This window comes from Mus musculus, chromosome 9 (assembly GCF_000001635.26).
Source record: "Mus musculus strain C57BL/6J chromosome 9, GRCm38.p6 C57BL/6J".
In the NCBI taxonomy this organism is placed as follows: Eukaryota; Metazoa; Chordata; class Mammalia; order Rodentia; family Muridae; genus Mus; species Mus musculus.
In genome coordinates, this window is record NC_000075.6 from 41,201,549 (window position 1) to 41,218,710 (window position 17,162).

The following is a 17,162-nucleotide window of genomic DNA, read 5'->3' on the forward strand; positions in this document are numbered from 1 at the left end:
ATGTGTGGTCCACATTTAGATAGGTGGGCAGCTCTCTATCTTGTTAAATAGCAATTTTGTAGTACCATTGGTATTTTTAAAGACTGGCCATTTTGAATAGAGCCTGTAAATTATTAGGCTTTAGGCTATGGGGCTGGGGAGGTAGCTTAGTGGGTAAAGGGCTTGCCTTGCAAGCAGAAGGACTTGAGTTCAGTTTTAAGAACCCAAGTCAAAAAGCCAGGCATGGCGACGACTTTAATCTCAGGGCTGAGGAGATGGAAACAGTGCATCCCTCAGACTCACTGTGCAGCACATCTAACTTAATTGGTGAGTTCTAGGTGGATGAGTGACCCTGTCTCAGAAAGCAACGTGGACAGCACTGGTCTGAGCAGTTATTATGACAGGGTTAAGTCCAGACCGTGACATCGGTGGAGATAGCATCGGTTACTTTTCTGATGCTCTAGTGAAACACTGTGACAGAAAGCACTTACAAGAGAGCCTGTGAACCTTACAGTTCCAGAGGGCTTACATCCTTACAGCATGGCAACAGGAGCTTGAGACCAACCTGCCAGGAACTGGAAGTACACACACACACACACACACACACACACACACACACACCACTACCACCACCACCACCAACAACAACTGGAAGTACACACACACACACACACACACACACACACACACACACACACACACACACACACATGGAGGGGGAGGGGCAGGGGCACAGGGATGGGGAGGGGAGAGGGGGAGGGGGAGGGAGAGAACCTTCAAAGCCTGCCCTCAGTGACCAATTCCCTCAAACAAGTCTCTGCCTCCTAAAGTGTCCATAACCTTCCCAAAGAGCAGCACCAACTGGGGACCAAGTGTTCAAACACATGAACCTATGGAGACATTTCTCATTCCAACAACCACAGAGGTCAAGCAGCCTTTGGTGCTGGTGCTGACGTTGATGGGCGTTTGTTGGACGGCCTGAGACAGTACCACTCAGAGTTTAAACCGTCTGCAATCTGGAAGATACCCATTATGCCAGAAGGCTTAGTGAGGGCTAAAAGGAAGGAGAGTTATGCTAGCGAGGTGAGTGGACTCCGGAGCAGTAGTAACCAGGAAATCCAGCCCCACGCGTTATCCCTCCGAGTTACTTAACCACGTGTCCCACTTTCTTAGTCCTTTAGGTGTATCTCACAGTATCTTCGTATCAATATGGTATTCTTCCGGGGACAGGCAGGTACCCTTGGGATTGGTCCCAAGCATGGTGAGAAGCAGCTGTCTCAGAAGGACCTTGAGGGCAACTGAGCTGTGATCTGGTCTCATAGCTAGTTGAGCTGACAAGCTAGAAGCATGGGAGCCAATCTTATTCTGCTCATTCCTGTACCCATGCCTGCTGTGATCTCTAGTCATATTAGCAGGGTTGTCAGCCAAAAGGCTCTTAGGTAGAATGAGCCCAGAAAGGGCTACTGAATGTAGTTAGTTAGGGGCAAGTTGAATGTGGGCTGGAATGGATGTGATGGTAAAGGTGCCAGTCCAATTTGCAGGAAGACATTGAGACCCTTTAGTTCTACACAGAAGGAAGGCCCCACATCCCCCAGGACTTGAGGCACGTGGTAATATCGAAATAGAAGAGAAAGTATAATTATTTAATTTTTAAAATTGTATGTGTATGGTGTTCTGCCCGAATATCACATGCATGGCGGCTGTTGTCCGCAGTGGGCAGAAGAGGGCCTTGGGGAGTTAGAGATGGTTGGGAGCTGCCATGTGAATTGAATCCAGGAAAAGCAGCCAGTGATCTTAAGCACCGATCCATCTCTCCATCTCTGGTAGTTGGTCATTTTAAAGAAGCTGAGACCATTCAAAGGAAAGGTTGAAGGCAAAGGACTTGGTTTAGGGGGTGGAGAGGGACTTACTTTCCCAGTTCAGGTAGAGCATTTAGTGGTTATTAGAGTCTGCTGTTGCTCATTGTGAAGAGGGGATTTGAAAGAGTTTTAAAGAAGAAGTACAGTCTCATCAATGAGACAAGTCAGGACTGGTAAAGTCTGGTTTATTAATTGTTTTTTTTCTTTATTTAGACTTTAGTCAGATTGGCAAGAACACATCCAGTGAGACTCATAGGTTGTCTTGTAATTGGGAGATTTTGAGCCAGCACTTTGTTTCCTAACAGGAGGGTGAAATTGTATGCTGAAAGGGTGCCCACAGGAGTCGACTTTTCTCAGTGGTTAGTGGTGTGACTAAAATGCCAAGGAGATATGAATAAGAAATTCGGGGTTACGTTTGGTCAGGAGTGATGAGAATAGTGATAAATCTACCAAGACAAGGTTTCCTTTTGCTGGGAGTGTGAATGGGTGGAGATTTTGGATTGGGTCTGTTTGAAGAGAGTGGCTGGGTAGATGCTGTCAGTCCAAGGAGCCAAGAGCAAGCAGAGCCAGCCATCTTCTGCAAGGCCGATTGTGCTTTGAGATCAGGTGGGGTTGATGGGGGTGGGGTAGCTGTAGGGGATGGAAACAGGAGCAGGAAGATTATAGAAGCCATAATATTGCTTTAAAAGTTATCAATTAACTCTGTAGTTCTCAATATGACCTCCCCGCAATAATGGAGATTGAGTATGGTAGATTTATTTAATCAGCCTTAGCACAATTACTGGGTGAATTACCCCTAATTTATTTTTCTATATTCTAGACTGGTTAATTCCCAACCGTTCTCCCCAAATAATTGCAGTTTGAGTCTTTCCCGTGTCACTTTTGCTCCATCATTGTCCTCAGTGGGCATTTCACTTGGCCGTGTGCTCCTGGTCCATTTTGACTAATGGACACTTCCTGTTCTCTCCATCTTCTTTCTCTTTCTCCTCCTTCCTCCTCTTCTCTCTCCTTGTGGTTCCAACCTGCGACTCTCTGCCTGGTAATCAAAACCCCGACTACCTCTATTCTCCCCAGAGAATCTCCTCAGCCATTTCTCTAACTAGTCAGAGAATAAAACAAAAGTTTACATATAAGCAAATAAGCAGAGTTTACAGAGCATCACTTGGTGGACATAAGGATCTGCTCATTGAGAGCAACCAGGTCTTGGGGGCCAGTATTTAGCATCTGAATACATAGCAGCACCAGACCAACCTGAACATCGTAACAGTGGAAGTACTGGATGGGGGCTGGAGAGATGGCTCAGTGGTTAAGAGCACTGACTGCTCTTCCGAAGGTCCTGAGTTCAAATCCCAGCAACCACATGGTGGCTCACAACCACCCGTAATGAGATCTGATGCCCTCTTCTGGTGTGTCTGAAGACAGCTACAGTGTACTTAGATATAATAATAAAATCTTAGAAAGAAAGAAAGAAAGAAAGAAAGAAAGAAAGAAAGAAAGAAAGAAAGAAAGAAAGAAAGAAAGAAAGAACTGGGTGATTCTAGGATAAGAAGCTTGGCTGTATGGGAAATGTAGTTGAAGATGAGCCTGGGGTTGAGATGGTGGAGCACTGCTTTCTCGGCTTCTGCTTCAGTCCCACCGGCAACATCTGTCCTTTTGATGATGGACAGTGACCTACAAGTTAAAATAAACCCTTTCCTCCCCAACTCATTTTTGGTCCTGGTGTCTATCACAGCAACAGAACGTTACGCAGAACACTGACTGGGACTCCAGTTGTCACTACACAGTAATATTGCAGGGTAACTTCAGGGTTAGCTGGTGCTGATATAGGGTAAGTCTGGCAAAGGTCTACAGCAAGCTCTGCAATCTGTGAGAAAGGAGTCTTGTACTAGTTGCTCCTTGTGTCTGAGGCCTAGTGGAACATGTAAGCCATACATGGTCTCGGGGTTGGTTTAGAGGACTCTTTGACCAAGAATAACAGCATTAGTGAGCTGACACAAAGGGATCCAGGGAATAATCTCTAAGAATGTGAGAAGCCAAGCAGGTGGGCACCGGCAAGACCCAAGATTTGGGTTCAAACTCTGCCCCCTTGTGGAGAACAGGCTTTATTGAGGGAGAGCTGGGGCAGGGATGGAGGCTGTGACTCTGGATGCGGGGGTGGGGGTGGGCTCAGGACACTGAAGCAGATTAGGGGCTAACACATTTACTATGATTGTTACTAGCACCATGGACAGACAGAGGGTGGCAGCAAGGCAGGGGCTTCTGAGAGAGTTCATGTCCCAGCATCAGGGATAAACAGCATAGTGGGGTCTCTGAAGAGAAGCAGAGCCCACTTGGTAGAATCCACTTCTTTCAGCTCTTGGGGATGTGGAAAGTTCACACCAAGAGCCTGCAGCCAGGCTGCTTGGTACCCAGGTAGGAGCCTGGGAAAGAGATGGTGAAAAGGATTGGCACAACTTTTGATATAAACTTACTTCCCAGGTGAGGTGCCTCAAGGAAAGCCCAGCTAGCTTAGAATTCACAAACAGTGTCCCAGCAGGGTGCCTGCCAGTGTCCCTGAATTGGCCTGAGCCAGGATGTAGTCTAACCTTACAGTCTTAAAGAGCTAAGCATCTGCTGTAGGAAATCCAGGGCCCAAGGACTCTTAGGAGTCCAGTCTAACGGCTTTTATTCTGTTTCCCTCAATGGCTGCATCATAGAGGAGTTTAGCTATCAGGCTGCACTGAAAATTCCAGATTCTGTGAGACTGGGTCACAATCAAGAAGGTCCTTAGTTGTAGTTTGTTGTCTTGCTTGGGTCCCTGCAGTTAAAACAAGATGCTCCTCCCTAGGTTATTATAAAACCCAGCAACTCGACCTCCCGTAAGGAGATCTGGGCTTTCAGAGGAGAAGCTGTGTTTCTATATGATGTCAATGTTTGAAGAGTTTGGACAGTGTTTGAGCTGAAGTGAGTTTAGGTTACAGGCTAATAACTCACTTTATGTACAGGAGGAAGAAATGGAGATGCCCGTCTATTTAGGCGGGGCTGTCCCAAGCGTGGAAGATGGGTGGAAGATGATTTGCATGAATGCTGGGTAGCATGGGCAGAGGAGCGATTTCCCAGCGTTGACTTAATCCTTGGTTTGTTTTTTATTTTCAGCCTTTTAACCCTGCTCTGCTCTTTATGAAACTGTGTGTCACAATGTTAGTCCACTCTGGCCTTAAACTTGATCCTTCAGCCCCAGCATCCCAAGTCCTGGGATTATAGTTAAGTTTCTCCACACCAGGCGTCCCAGTGATTTCAATAGATGAGCAAATTTGGGAGTCAATGAAATGGGAGAAAGACCCGTGTCATAAGGCATCGTAGAACGTCATTACTGCCGCCCCCGCGTCTAATTGCCGAGGACAAAGAGGGAGAGAGCTACTCAAGGTAGACATTGGAGAGAGCAGAGGGAGAGAATGACTGTATTAGGGATGTACAGTAGGGGGTGGGAGGGGCAACTGAGAAAAGGAGAACTCCAGAGATGCGATTCAAGGGAATTCTCTCCCTTCTGAGCAGAAGGTCCTGGGGTGCCCTAGCAGACAGCGGAGCATTAGAAAGGGCACAGCACTCCTGGACATTTTGCTGATGTTGTATAGCGACTGCATTGCAGGGCTGTCCTGGGAATATTTCTGTGCTGGAAATACGCCCCAGCCCCCGTTTGTTGTTGTTGTTTTATTTTGTAAATAACTAAGAGAAGAGAACTCCGTTGTTTTGCCAGATGGGATTCATTCGTTAGGTACAATTTATTCTTTTACTGTCACATAAACCCAATTCTAAGCATTCAGTCTGTGTGCAACTGTGACTGGGCCCTCCCCTAGAAAATTGTGCTGCTCTTGCTTAGAGAGAACATGTCTGCTTCCTTCTTCAAAGCTTTCCCTTGAACCCCAGGCTTCCAGCTGGAGGACCAGTGCCTGGGAGCTCTAGAGAGAAAACCCAAGGCTGCCCAGGATTCCTTCCGGAACGCGTCATTGTCAGGAAAAAGAGAGGGCCTTGATGTTAGACACAGACAACTCCTGGGGAGGCGGAGGTGAGGAGTTCTCACCGTGTCGCCAAAAGGACACACGGACTGTGAAGAGAGGATTTGATCCTTTGAGAGGATTTGTGGACCAGATGCTCCACAGGACTAAGTCTGGTTTATACAAGCCTGGAAATGAAGAGCTGCTGGCGCCACTGGGTGGCAGCGCTGAGCTCGTCGTTGCTTCTCTTTAAGGAGTTACGTCACTCTGTGCGTCCGCTTAAGACACACTCAGAACCGAAACTGCGCATGCCCACGTCTCGGTCAGGTGGTGGTGACGACCTTCGAAACGGCAAAAATGAGCCTTTAGGACTCCTTTGTCTTCTTTCTTCACAATGTCTAACCATCCCTCAGAATAGCTAGGTTATAGGGTTTCGTGCTATTAATATATAGCATAATTATAAAAAGTCACCCAAACAGCTACAGTAGAAAGTCATTTCTAGGAAGAGGTGTACAGTATCTTGGGTTGAAATATTCTTAGGGAGATTTAAAGAAGACTGGCTTTTTTTTTTTTTTGAAAGATTTACTGGGCGTTTTATGTAAGGCAAATGCGTAGACAGCAAAGGTAGCCTGTCAGGAAGTAACGACAGCGCTGCGCTGCCATCTAGTGGGCAAAGTGTTACCTGCAGTTTATAACAGAGCTTCCAAGTTACCATGAATTGCAAGCAAGCAAACAAGAAAACTGCACAAAAATCCCAAATACAGAGTCAATGTATGATTGCTAATTTTATTTTCATTGAAAAATTTCATATTATACATTTTGATCATGGTTTTCCTTCCACAACTGCTCCCAGATCCTCTGACACATCCCCATCCACCCCATACGATCTCTCTCTGTCTCTCAATCTCTCTCTAAAAAACAACAGGCAAGACAACAACATAATAATAAAAAAGAAGAAAAAAGAGAAAACTACAAGAAATACACACACACACACACACACACACACACACACACACACACACAAGCGCACCCTAAAATACATATGAACACAAAATCAGATAACATATTGTACCGGCTAGTTTTGTGTCAACTTGACACAGGCTGGAGTTATCACAAAGAAAGGATCTTCAGTTGAGGAAATGCCTCCATGAGATCCAGCTATAAGGCATTTTCTCAATTAGTGATCAAAGGGGAAGGGCCCCTTGTGGGTGGGCCCATCTCGGGGCTGGTAGTCTTGGGTTCTATAAGAGAGCAGGCTAAGCAAGGCAGGGGAGGCAAGCCAGTAAGGAACATCCCTCCATGGCCTCTGCATCAGCTCCCGCTTTCCAGTCCTGACTTCCTTTGGTGATGAACAGCAATGTGGAAAGTGTAAGCTGAATAAACCCTTTCCTCCCCAGCTTGCTTCTTGGTCATGCTGTTTGTGCGGGAATAGAAACCCTGACTAAGACACATACCATACAAGCAAAAGGCTGAAAAACAACAACAACAACAACAAAATGCCCAAACAACACACTATGAGAAAAATGTCTAGAAAAATAGCATTAACTTTTCATCATCTTGGCCATTTACAGCTGGGCAGGCGCTTATTCTTAAATGTGGTTAATATATCCAGTAAGACTCTAGAGAAAACTAATTTTTCCTTTGCAAGCAAATATCAACTGGAGATAGTTTTTGGCTAGGGATGGGGGCCTGTGTCCATGTCTTAGTGCTGGAACCCCATCTGCCTTGAACCTGTTTAAGCCCTGTGCGTGCTGTCATATAGTCTCTGTGAGTTCCTAGTTACAACAGTTCTGTTGTGTCTGAAGACCCTGTTTACTTGGAGTCATTCATTCCCCTTGGCTCTTACAATCTTTCTACCTCCCCTTCTACTGAGCTCCCAGGGCCCTGAGGAGAGGGCTTAAGACATTTCAATTAAGACTGGGTGTTCCAAAATCTCTTTCTCTGAACATTGTTCAGTGTGGTCTCTGTGTTAGTTCTTGTCTACTCCAAGAGGAAACTTCTCTGGTGATGGCTGAGCGGCACTGATCTATGGGAATAGCAGAATGCCATTAGGAGAGGTTATCCACACTGCATATTGAGATCCAAAGCCACATGAGGTGTGTTTTCAGCCTCTGCTCTGTGAGCTTGTTCAGATCTCTGTGCCTCTGTGACCTGTGAAAAACATATAAAGAAAAGTAATCAACCCCCAAAATGTTTAAAAATATTTAACTGAACTATTAAGTCACACCCAACTAATATATACAATTAATATCCATTAATAACAGTTTAAATATTGAAAAGCATTTGATACCATATGAAGTACCTGTGTGGAGGGGTATTTTGAAACCCATTCCATATTAACATGGATCAGAGTTCTTCTTTGACGGATGCTTTATTTATATATATATATATATATATACATATATATATATATATATATATACATATATATATATATACATACATATACATGTATACAAATATATATGCACATGTGCATACACATAACCGGTATTCTATTTGCACTATTTTGCTATTAAAACACTATTGTAATATACAACATTGTGATTTTTGTTATATTGCATGCTCACTCATGGATATGGAGAATAAATAATGGTCTTCAGGGTTGTTTTGACGATTTTGCAGAGATTGTACAACATTTTTGCCATGCTTTAAATTAAAGGTTTTTTTTTGTTTTGTTTTTTTTTTTTTTACTATCATCATTTTTCAGTATATTTTTTATTTTGTCAATACAGAGGAACATGTCTGAGATCTTCAACATGCCAGGCAAATGCCCCACTACTAAGTTACCTTCTCTGAATGCTAGTGTGTGTATATATGCTCATGTGTCTTTCTAAGGTCTGTAATGTTTGCTATAATATCTTCAGCTGATTCTTTTGACCATATTATCTACAGAAAGTAGGCACCACTTCCTGCCGCATATTTCTACTTCTTATTTTCTCTATCCTAATTAGTATTAGCTAGAAACTCTGAACTCGAGGTTAACAAACTGAAGCATGTGGGGTACAGCCAGCCGCTCATCTATATTTATAAAGTTCCAGGAGATCAAAACCACAAGCATTGAGAGGTATCAACGCTTATACAGTCTTAACTACACTAGAACGCTGTTGTCAAATATTCCAGTTTCTGTGCCAAGATAAGGTCACATATATTTTCTATGCCAGAATAATATCATAATTAACAGTGGCCATCCTTGTTTTGTTTATGACTATAATGGGAACATTCATATCACTGCTGGTTCCTGCTCATTAAGTATGATGTCACGGGGTTGTTTAAGACAAACAAAGTGACACTGTTCCTTTAATAAGTCCAGCCTATGAAGCATCATTTTGGATTCCAATAGACCTTCCTGGCCACCTCGAGAAAGATACTATGAGAAAATAAATGCTGGTGCTTTTCTAAGCCAGCTTCGGAAATGGTGTACCTGTTACTCTGTACTGCGACTCTCATTTTGGATGTCTCTGTCTGTCCTTACAGAACAGAATTCTCCTGAGAGCTTTCCATGGAGACTTCTCATGGGAGGAGATGCTTGGGGGTCCCAGTTGTTGCAGTCACGGCGATTTCAATATCCACAATATTGTCACTATACACTGCGTTGACAACGCCTTGGTGACATCCTCGGTCCCAGCTGCTGCTGACTGACAGACCTAGAGAGGCCCATCTACTGGGGTTCGGTACGTTTGGCGGGGGGCAAAGGTGAATGGTTGTTACTGTTCTAAAGCGACTGCTTTATAGTGGTTTGTTATACAGCGATAGAGAAAATGCTGAGTTCTCTGTAGAGTTACGAGCGAGTTTATTATGTTGAGACAGACTCCTATTAGAAGTGAGATTTTGAATAGAAATCAGGTAGTCCGGGCTTAGAGGCAAGGATCTTTACCGCCTGAGCCACTCCACCAACCCCAGTAATGAATTTATAAGCTCTGTTATATTTAGTAGAGTTCTGTTTGAAGACATCTTACTTAAGATTATGAATGCCATTGTTTGGTAGTCTTTGTTTTGCTCTTTAACATTTTAGGAATATTTATTGATTGATTTGTCTGTGTGTGTACATGTGTGTGTGTGTTAATATATGTGTGCATGGGTGTGTGTGTTCTTGTGCATGTATGGAGATCAGAAGACACTTGTGGGAATCAGTTTCTCTTTCCACCTTGTGGATTCCAGAAATCATTTTCAGATAGATAGTCAGGCTTAGCAGCTGAGTTTGATTCACAAAATATAAACTTAGGGTTTAAGCAGGCATATTGACAAGCTGGCAGCCTGGCTTCTCATGATGCGGGTCAGAAAAGCTGGGGCTCCAGAGATGACTTGGAATTCAGTGTCTCAGAAAGGTCCAGGGGCAGACCTGATGTGGCTGCAGGGGGCTAATAAGAAGGAACTTCTCACAGATAGTGCAGTAAAACACATGTCCAGCCTTCTCGCCCTTAACCAGTTTTAGGGACACTACAACCTATTGGCTCTGGTATACTATTTCATATTATTGTTATATATTGTCGTATGACCTCAACCACAATCCCTCTGATCTGCAAAGCACTCAACACCGACCTGACCGGAACCACTATAGTACATGGGAGACAGACAAGGAAGAGCTCTGTTCCTGAGACAAGGTCTCCCTACATAGACCAGTCTAGCCTAAAACTCACACTCCTTCTGCTTCAGCATCCTGAGCGTACAGAATATGGGCATGTAGCCCTGCATCTGCCATGATAAAATACACTCATGCCAAGTGGATAAAATACGGCTCAGTGGTTTGTCCGAGAGAAGCAGAGTTTGTATGCCAGGCTCTGCACCGGGTCCTTAGGAGATACTGTGTTAGTTAATCCCTTTAATAACTCCACACGAAGGCAGTTGAATCGAGGCTTCCCAGTTGGGAAGCCAGAGCTGCAGAGAGACTGGGAGAGTCAAATCGAGTCACACAGCGGACACAAACAACTGGGGGGGGGCATGGTTGGGGTGCAGGCCTAAGTCCTGAATTATTTCCACCTTAAAAAAAAAGGGGGTGGTGGTGTCTTAGCTCCAATTGTGTCCAAATAGAAGCATGTGTTGAGGCTGTTGTTGAGCCTGAAATAAAAAGCTCCTTTTAGACTGTTGAGACAGCCAAATGCTTTCAATATGTTCCCAAGGTTGGTGCCTGGGTCTGAATAGAAGCCAGATGTTCTGGATTCCTGAATTATTTCCTTGCATACTCTGGCTCTCCCAACCCCCTCCCCCCTACCTCTCCTCTCCCCTCCCCCCTCCCCCCCAGCCCTCCGTTCAACAGAGGAGGAAGGGAAGGTGAGACCAGACCCGTTCTGCTTCTCACGTCTTTCTTTATAGAGTGTAGATGAGGTTGTGGCCGCGCTGGAGTGGATTGTGACCTGGGGTGGAATGCAGACTGAGAGGAAAAAAAAAACCCAGAAAGGAGCCCTGTGCTGCCTGACCCTCTGTATTCCTTCACAGTTGACAGCCCAGACTGAGCTTCCTGCTAGGCGGAAGTGCCCTGCCGTTAGCCTGCTGATTACTAAAACAGAACCTAAGCAGCTCTTGTCAGCTCTGCTTCCTCCATGCATGCGTGCTGGCAGGTTAAAAAAAAAAAGATTCTTGTTTTATTACTGTTTGTCAGACTAGGGAGCCTTTGAAGTTCTTTACAGATCTGACTTTTATTAGAGAATGTAGGAGTTGGGGGCGTGGGGGGGGGCACGAGTGGGATGGACGGGGCCCATCAAAATCTTCTGCTGTGCATCCAGCCATCTCACTCTCTGCCACCCCGTCTTTGTCTTAGAAGGTTTTTGACATGGTGTTTCTCTACGTGGCCTGCCTTCGAGATGAGAGACTGACATCTATTGTCGAAATATGGGGAGGAAATTATGATTACTTAATGATAGCGTGTCGCAGCTTGTCGTGTCTTTATTTGCCTTTTAAATAGTTGCTGTCACAGCAACACACAATTGGCCTTCAATCCTAGGACTGAGCTGGGGACCTCATGTGGTACACAGTGGCACAAGGCTGTCTGTGGAAGAGGGAAACAACAACAACAAAAATGTTTCTGCCTGGCTTGACTCCCCGCTCCTCTTGTAAGCAGAGGCCTCACTAATGTGCGGACTAAAAGTACCAGATTAACCTACACGAAGATGCCCGAAGCCCCCCCCCCCCCATCCTAAAGATCATTACTCCTTGTCTGGACCTGGAAGGCATTGCTCACTGGAACAGGGCTGAATGTGAGAGCCAGAGTCATGCCTCACCTGGCCTGTGGGCAAGTCATCTGACATAGCTCTCCAGGCAACAGAATGGACTCAGTGCTGATTCACCCTCAAAAGTGCCTCCCTCTATCCAAGCAAGAAAATACAGACTAGTCTGCAGCATACAGCATCTTTCCCAAGTTGGTCTGTATCTACCAAGGTCTACCTCTCAGCCACCTTGAAAGCTTTGTCTCCGTCAGGCACCCTTCCTTCATTTCCTTAAGAAAGGTCTGTCTATCTATCTATCTATCTATCTATCTATCTATCTATCTATCTATCTATCTATCTATCTATCTATCTATCTAACTATCTATCTATCTATCTATCTATCTATCTATCTATCACCTATCTACCCACCTATTACCTGTCTGTCTGTCTGTCTGTTTGTCATCTGTATTGTATTTGTGTGTTGAGTGTGTATGATGTACACACTGGGTCAAGTGTGATGCTTGGTGGCCAAAGGAGGACATTGGGTATCTGGCTCTCTTACAGTCCAAGTTCCCTTGAGACAGAGTCTTTCACACCGTCTAGAGCTAGGCTGACAGCCACGAAGCCCCAGAGCTCCTTCTGTCTTTGCTGCCTGCAGTTACTGGTGGTTACTGGTACACATAGGGCCATGCTTACTCCTGGAGATTTAAACTTAGGTCCTCACAGTTGTGCAGCAACCACTTTTATCCTATCAAGCATCCCCTTAGCTCCAACCCTTTCTACCTTTTTTTGAGATAGAGTCTCTGGGCTAGCCTTGAACTGGCTATGTACATAGTAGAGGCTGTCTTTGAACTCCTGATCTTCCTGTCTCCTACCTTCAGTGCTAGGATTACACACATGCTACACCACAACTTGCTTAAAAAGTAATTTAAAGCCGGGCGTGGTGGTACATGCCTTTAATCCCAGCACTCAGGAGGCAGAGGCAGGCGGATTTCTGAGTTCGAGGCCGGCCTGGTCTACAAAGTGAGTTCCAGGACAGCCAGGGCTACAGAGAGAAACCCTGTCTCGAAAAACAAAACAAAACAAAAAGTAATTTAAGTCATGAAGCATTTGAAACAGAGGAAAGAGCTCATTTAATCTATGAATTTGTTTTATCTGGTTAAACTTAGCAAATGCAATCAGTATGGAAAGAAAATTGAGAAATAAGTACAGTGAGATAGGACTCACAGAACTTTCAAAACACCCAAAGCCCATTTTGTTCCCACCTCACAAGTGTCTATTGCACTTTACAACTCTGTTCAGTTAGCCCCCCTGTGGTCTCTGACTCCTGAGTACAGTAATGGGTAACTTCAGGCCACTCTCTGATGTGGCTTTCCTCTGCATGCGACTGCTTCAAGGGTACCCTTTCTGTTTTCAGTCGGCTTCCCCCACTGAGTCCTGAGCCTGTAAGGACGGCAACTGAGTTACATTGAGCTTTGTGCCATAGAGACAAGAAGTCACAATAGTTTCGTGAAAACTATTATAAGACACTAGCTTGATCTAACTGCAGGCACAGTAGGGAGCATGGCAGTGACTAGCTCTTAACTTTTGGGGAACTTCTATACAACTTTTTGCCTTCTAACGCATCAGTGCAATAGTGTGGTTCATTATCATTAGTACATCCTCACGTTTATCATTATTATACCACCTTATCACTGTTGCAGCAGGCTTTTCAGAGCTGGACATCTGGAGGCTCAATGCAGGGACTTGCAGATGCCAGGCAAACGCTCTTCTTCTGACCCAAGGCCTATGTGTCCTTATAACACTCACTTGTTCGCTTTGTAGACAGCCTCTCTGTAAAGCCCTGACTGTCCTGGATTAAAGGCGTGCACCACCACACCCTGCCATGTTCATAATAGTCTGACATATGTTATGCACTGACCTTAGATGAAAGAACAAATGATTCAGAGAGATTTAATGACTTGCTTATGACTTTATAGGTCACAGGGTTGACGTCGAAGATAATACTTTTCTTGTGTGCGTGTCTATGTGTGTGCACATGTGTGGTGCACGTATGCCTTTATGTACATCTGTGTACTTGAATATGCAAGGGCACATGCATATGTACTCAAGTGCAGTGGCTTTCTTCCTTCATTACTTTTTCCTTTTTTTTTTTTTTTTTTTGAACCTGGAGTTCATCAACTTGGCTAGACTAGCTGGCCAATGACTTTCAAGAATCCTCCTATCTAGTGTTAAGGTTGCTGATGCTCACCACCAAGCCTAGCATTTTTTTCTTTGTAGACATGGGTGTGAAGGATCCTAACTCAGGCCCTCCTTTTTGAGACACTAGCGCTTTACCAACCAACTCGTCATCTCTGAGCCCCAAGACACTACTTTTCTAGTGTGGCTTTTTGAATTAGACTAAATTCACAAGTCAGTCCATCTTTCTCTTCCTCTGACCTTTCTGCTTCCCTTTTCTTCTCTTTCTCTTTATTTTTTCATTCATGTAGCAAGGATTAATTAAACACCATCTATACGCACTCTCTTATAAACTAGGGATAAAAGAATGAGTAAGCTTACCGGCTTTGGTACCTGTGTAGAAGACAGTCCTTTGGAGTCCTCAAAATCCTTCTAAACGATGCACAGAGTGTATGCTGGTAACAGTTTGGTAACTTCCTGTAAGGATGTGTTATACTCCAAGAGTGATAGCAAGATGAAATATTTCCTGGTACTTGGATAGAGTTCTCCTCACTTGGAGATTTTTCTGAAGCTAATTGAGAAAGGGAGGGGAGACTAATTCACTTTGTTTAGCTCTTAAGAGCTCTTCCCCCAGTAGTGAATTGCTTAATGGTGGAGGCTTTGATGCTGGCAGGTACTTGCAGTGGAATACGACTGCTATTGCCCTCCTATGCAACCTGCACTGTTGTGTGAGCAGAAACCAATTAGACCTAAATTAATTAGCAAGAAAATGACGGGGCCCACTCACTGAGCCATTCACAACAGCCTGCAAGGAGCAGCCTTTGTAGGATGCTCTGGCTTCTGCTGAACTCTAATGATTGAAGTACTTCCAAGCATGGAAGTAAATTCAAGTAGTTGCAGGAGTAAGCAGTTTACTTCTTTTAACCCATGATAGTCTCTAACTCGGAGGCTGAGCTCTGGACTTGGGACTTCTTGGTTCCTTGAGCTTTGGGATAGACAGACTTAGAGGAGAAGCAGGATTAACGTGTCATTTAACCCTTTAACGCCCTCAAGATCTGAAGAAATCGATGGCCGAAAAATCACGCAAGGATGAGGATGTAGACAAAGAAGACTCAATATCGAAGCAAGGGCAGTAAGTCTCTCTCTGCATCAGCGGCAGGACAAGCCCACTGCCGCTAGTTTGTGTAGATGCCTTGGCTGACACCTCTTCCCTGCCCTTTCCTTTACCAGAGTTTCTATTCTAATCTCATCTAATGGCTCCTCCACGGCCATCTGACCCAATTGAAGTCAAGACCACACAGATTCTATCCCGAATCGCCGCTGCTCTTGTCCTGGGTGCCACGCTCGCGCCCTAGTTACATGGCATGATTGCACGGATGGGCGCCTAGAATGCACGGGGGGGGGGGGGGGGGCTGGGCTAGGGTGGGGCTGGGGCTCTGAGGATGCTCCCAGAGAGGATTAACTAAGTGGGGGTGGGGGGTGGGGAGACAAAGACTTTGACTGGCGGACCAGGTGGAATAAGAGGAAGAGGAAGAAGAAACCGGCCAGCACAGGGCCATGCTCTCTGCTTCCTGGCTGCTCTGACGAAGCTCCTTTCTTCCAGGGCTTCCTCCTGCCATGATGGCTTGTCCCAGTTCCAGAAGCACAGACACCTGACCAGCAACTGAAACCTTTGAGACAACCGGGAGCCACAGTAAGCTCTTGCTCAGGTCTAAAAGAGTCTGCCCAGCTGGGTTTTTGTTTGTTTGTTTGATTTTTTTTTTTTTTTTTTTTTGTAGCAATGGAAAGCTCGGCTTCTAAATCAGACCTCCAAGTCCTGATATCCACTCCTGCCTCATGCACTGAAAGGAAATAAAACTGTGATTCATGTAATGTATGTCAAATAGCCCAAAGAGTTGTTTGTGAGCTTTGAAACCTGGGGCTGAGAACATAGCAGAACAGACCAGGACATGCCCGGGCAGGCCCATCGTCTCCCTATCTCCCACCCCTCTGACCTAAGTTAAATGTTACAGGCTGCTGATGTTTAAATGGACCAATCATGTGAAACCACGCCAATTCCTCCCCCAGCCCCACTCCTTTTCTATAAAAACCCCTAGCTTCCAAGCCTCGTGGTCGAATCCACTGTCTCCTGTGTGAGATACGTTTCGACCCTGAGCTCCGCCATTAAAATACCCCGTGTTGTTACATCAAGGTGTTGTGTTCTATTCGTGATTCTTGGGTGCACGCTGAATCGGGAGCTGAGTGGAGGTTTCCCCACTATGTTCTTTCAGCACCTTCCTCTGCTTTCTTTCTGTTCTTCTTATTCTCCATCCTAACCTACTTCCCTCTAATTTCCATTAGAAGGAACTAACATCCTTCCTGAATTATTATTGTTTTTCTTAAAAAAAAAAAACACCTCTGTGGTAATCTTCCATATTGCTTGGTAGTTATTTTTCAAGGGAGAAATGAGGGGAATTGTGCCCTTGCTAGGTGTCTGCTACTCCCAAGTCCTGCTGATAAAATTTCTAATTCGAGTACTATGTGGCTAGATTGATCTTTTCAGGGTGGCTTTTAGAGTGGCCATTGCCACTCTCAGATCTTTCGCCACTCATGGGTCTACAAAGCTGAAGGATTATGTCTGACTTCCAGCTTCAGCCTGGCAAGGCACTTGGCCATCCTGGCTCTCCTCACCAATCCCTCTTCCCACATCCCTGTTGGGAGTGCTATGCTCTGACTTTTCTGAGTTCCTTCCTCTCCCCCGACTCCCAGTGTGTTGTTTCTAGTTGCTTCTGATGGCAGATGTGGTCCGACACAGACTCCTCTTTCCAACCTTAACATAGACCACATCTTGTGTTCCGAGAGGAAGCCTTTTTCTGCAGTGTGAGCACCGGGTACTTGTCTGTTACACACGGATGGGTAGTGTCTTCTCCATTACTGTGTTTCTAGAGAAGGGAGAGGGGAGGTGGTGATTTTAAATTTGAATCAAGTCATCTTGTAGATTTTCCTCCCTTAAGACTCAGCCTACTTTAACTTGTCTTCCATACTGCCCC

The 17,162-nt window shown here is 45.0% G+C and overlaps 1 long non-coding RNA gene across 1 annotated transcript; it reads left to right on the plus strand.

Moving 5' to 3' along the window:
* Window positions 1–4,606: 4,606 nt before the first annotated feature.
* 1700063D05Rik (RIKEN cDNA 1700063D05 gene) lies at window positions 4,607–16,079 on the plus strand. Its single transcript, NR_040392.1, has 5 exons — window positions 4,607–4,781; window positions 9,290–9,486; window positions 15,187–15,265; window positions 15,737–15,826; window positions 15,912–16,079. It is a non-coding gene; the product is annotated as an RIKEN cDNA 1700063D05 gene (long non-coding RNA).
* The last annotated feature ends 1,083 nt before the right edge of the window (window positions 16,080–17,162 follow it).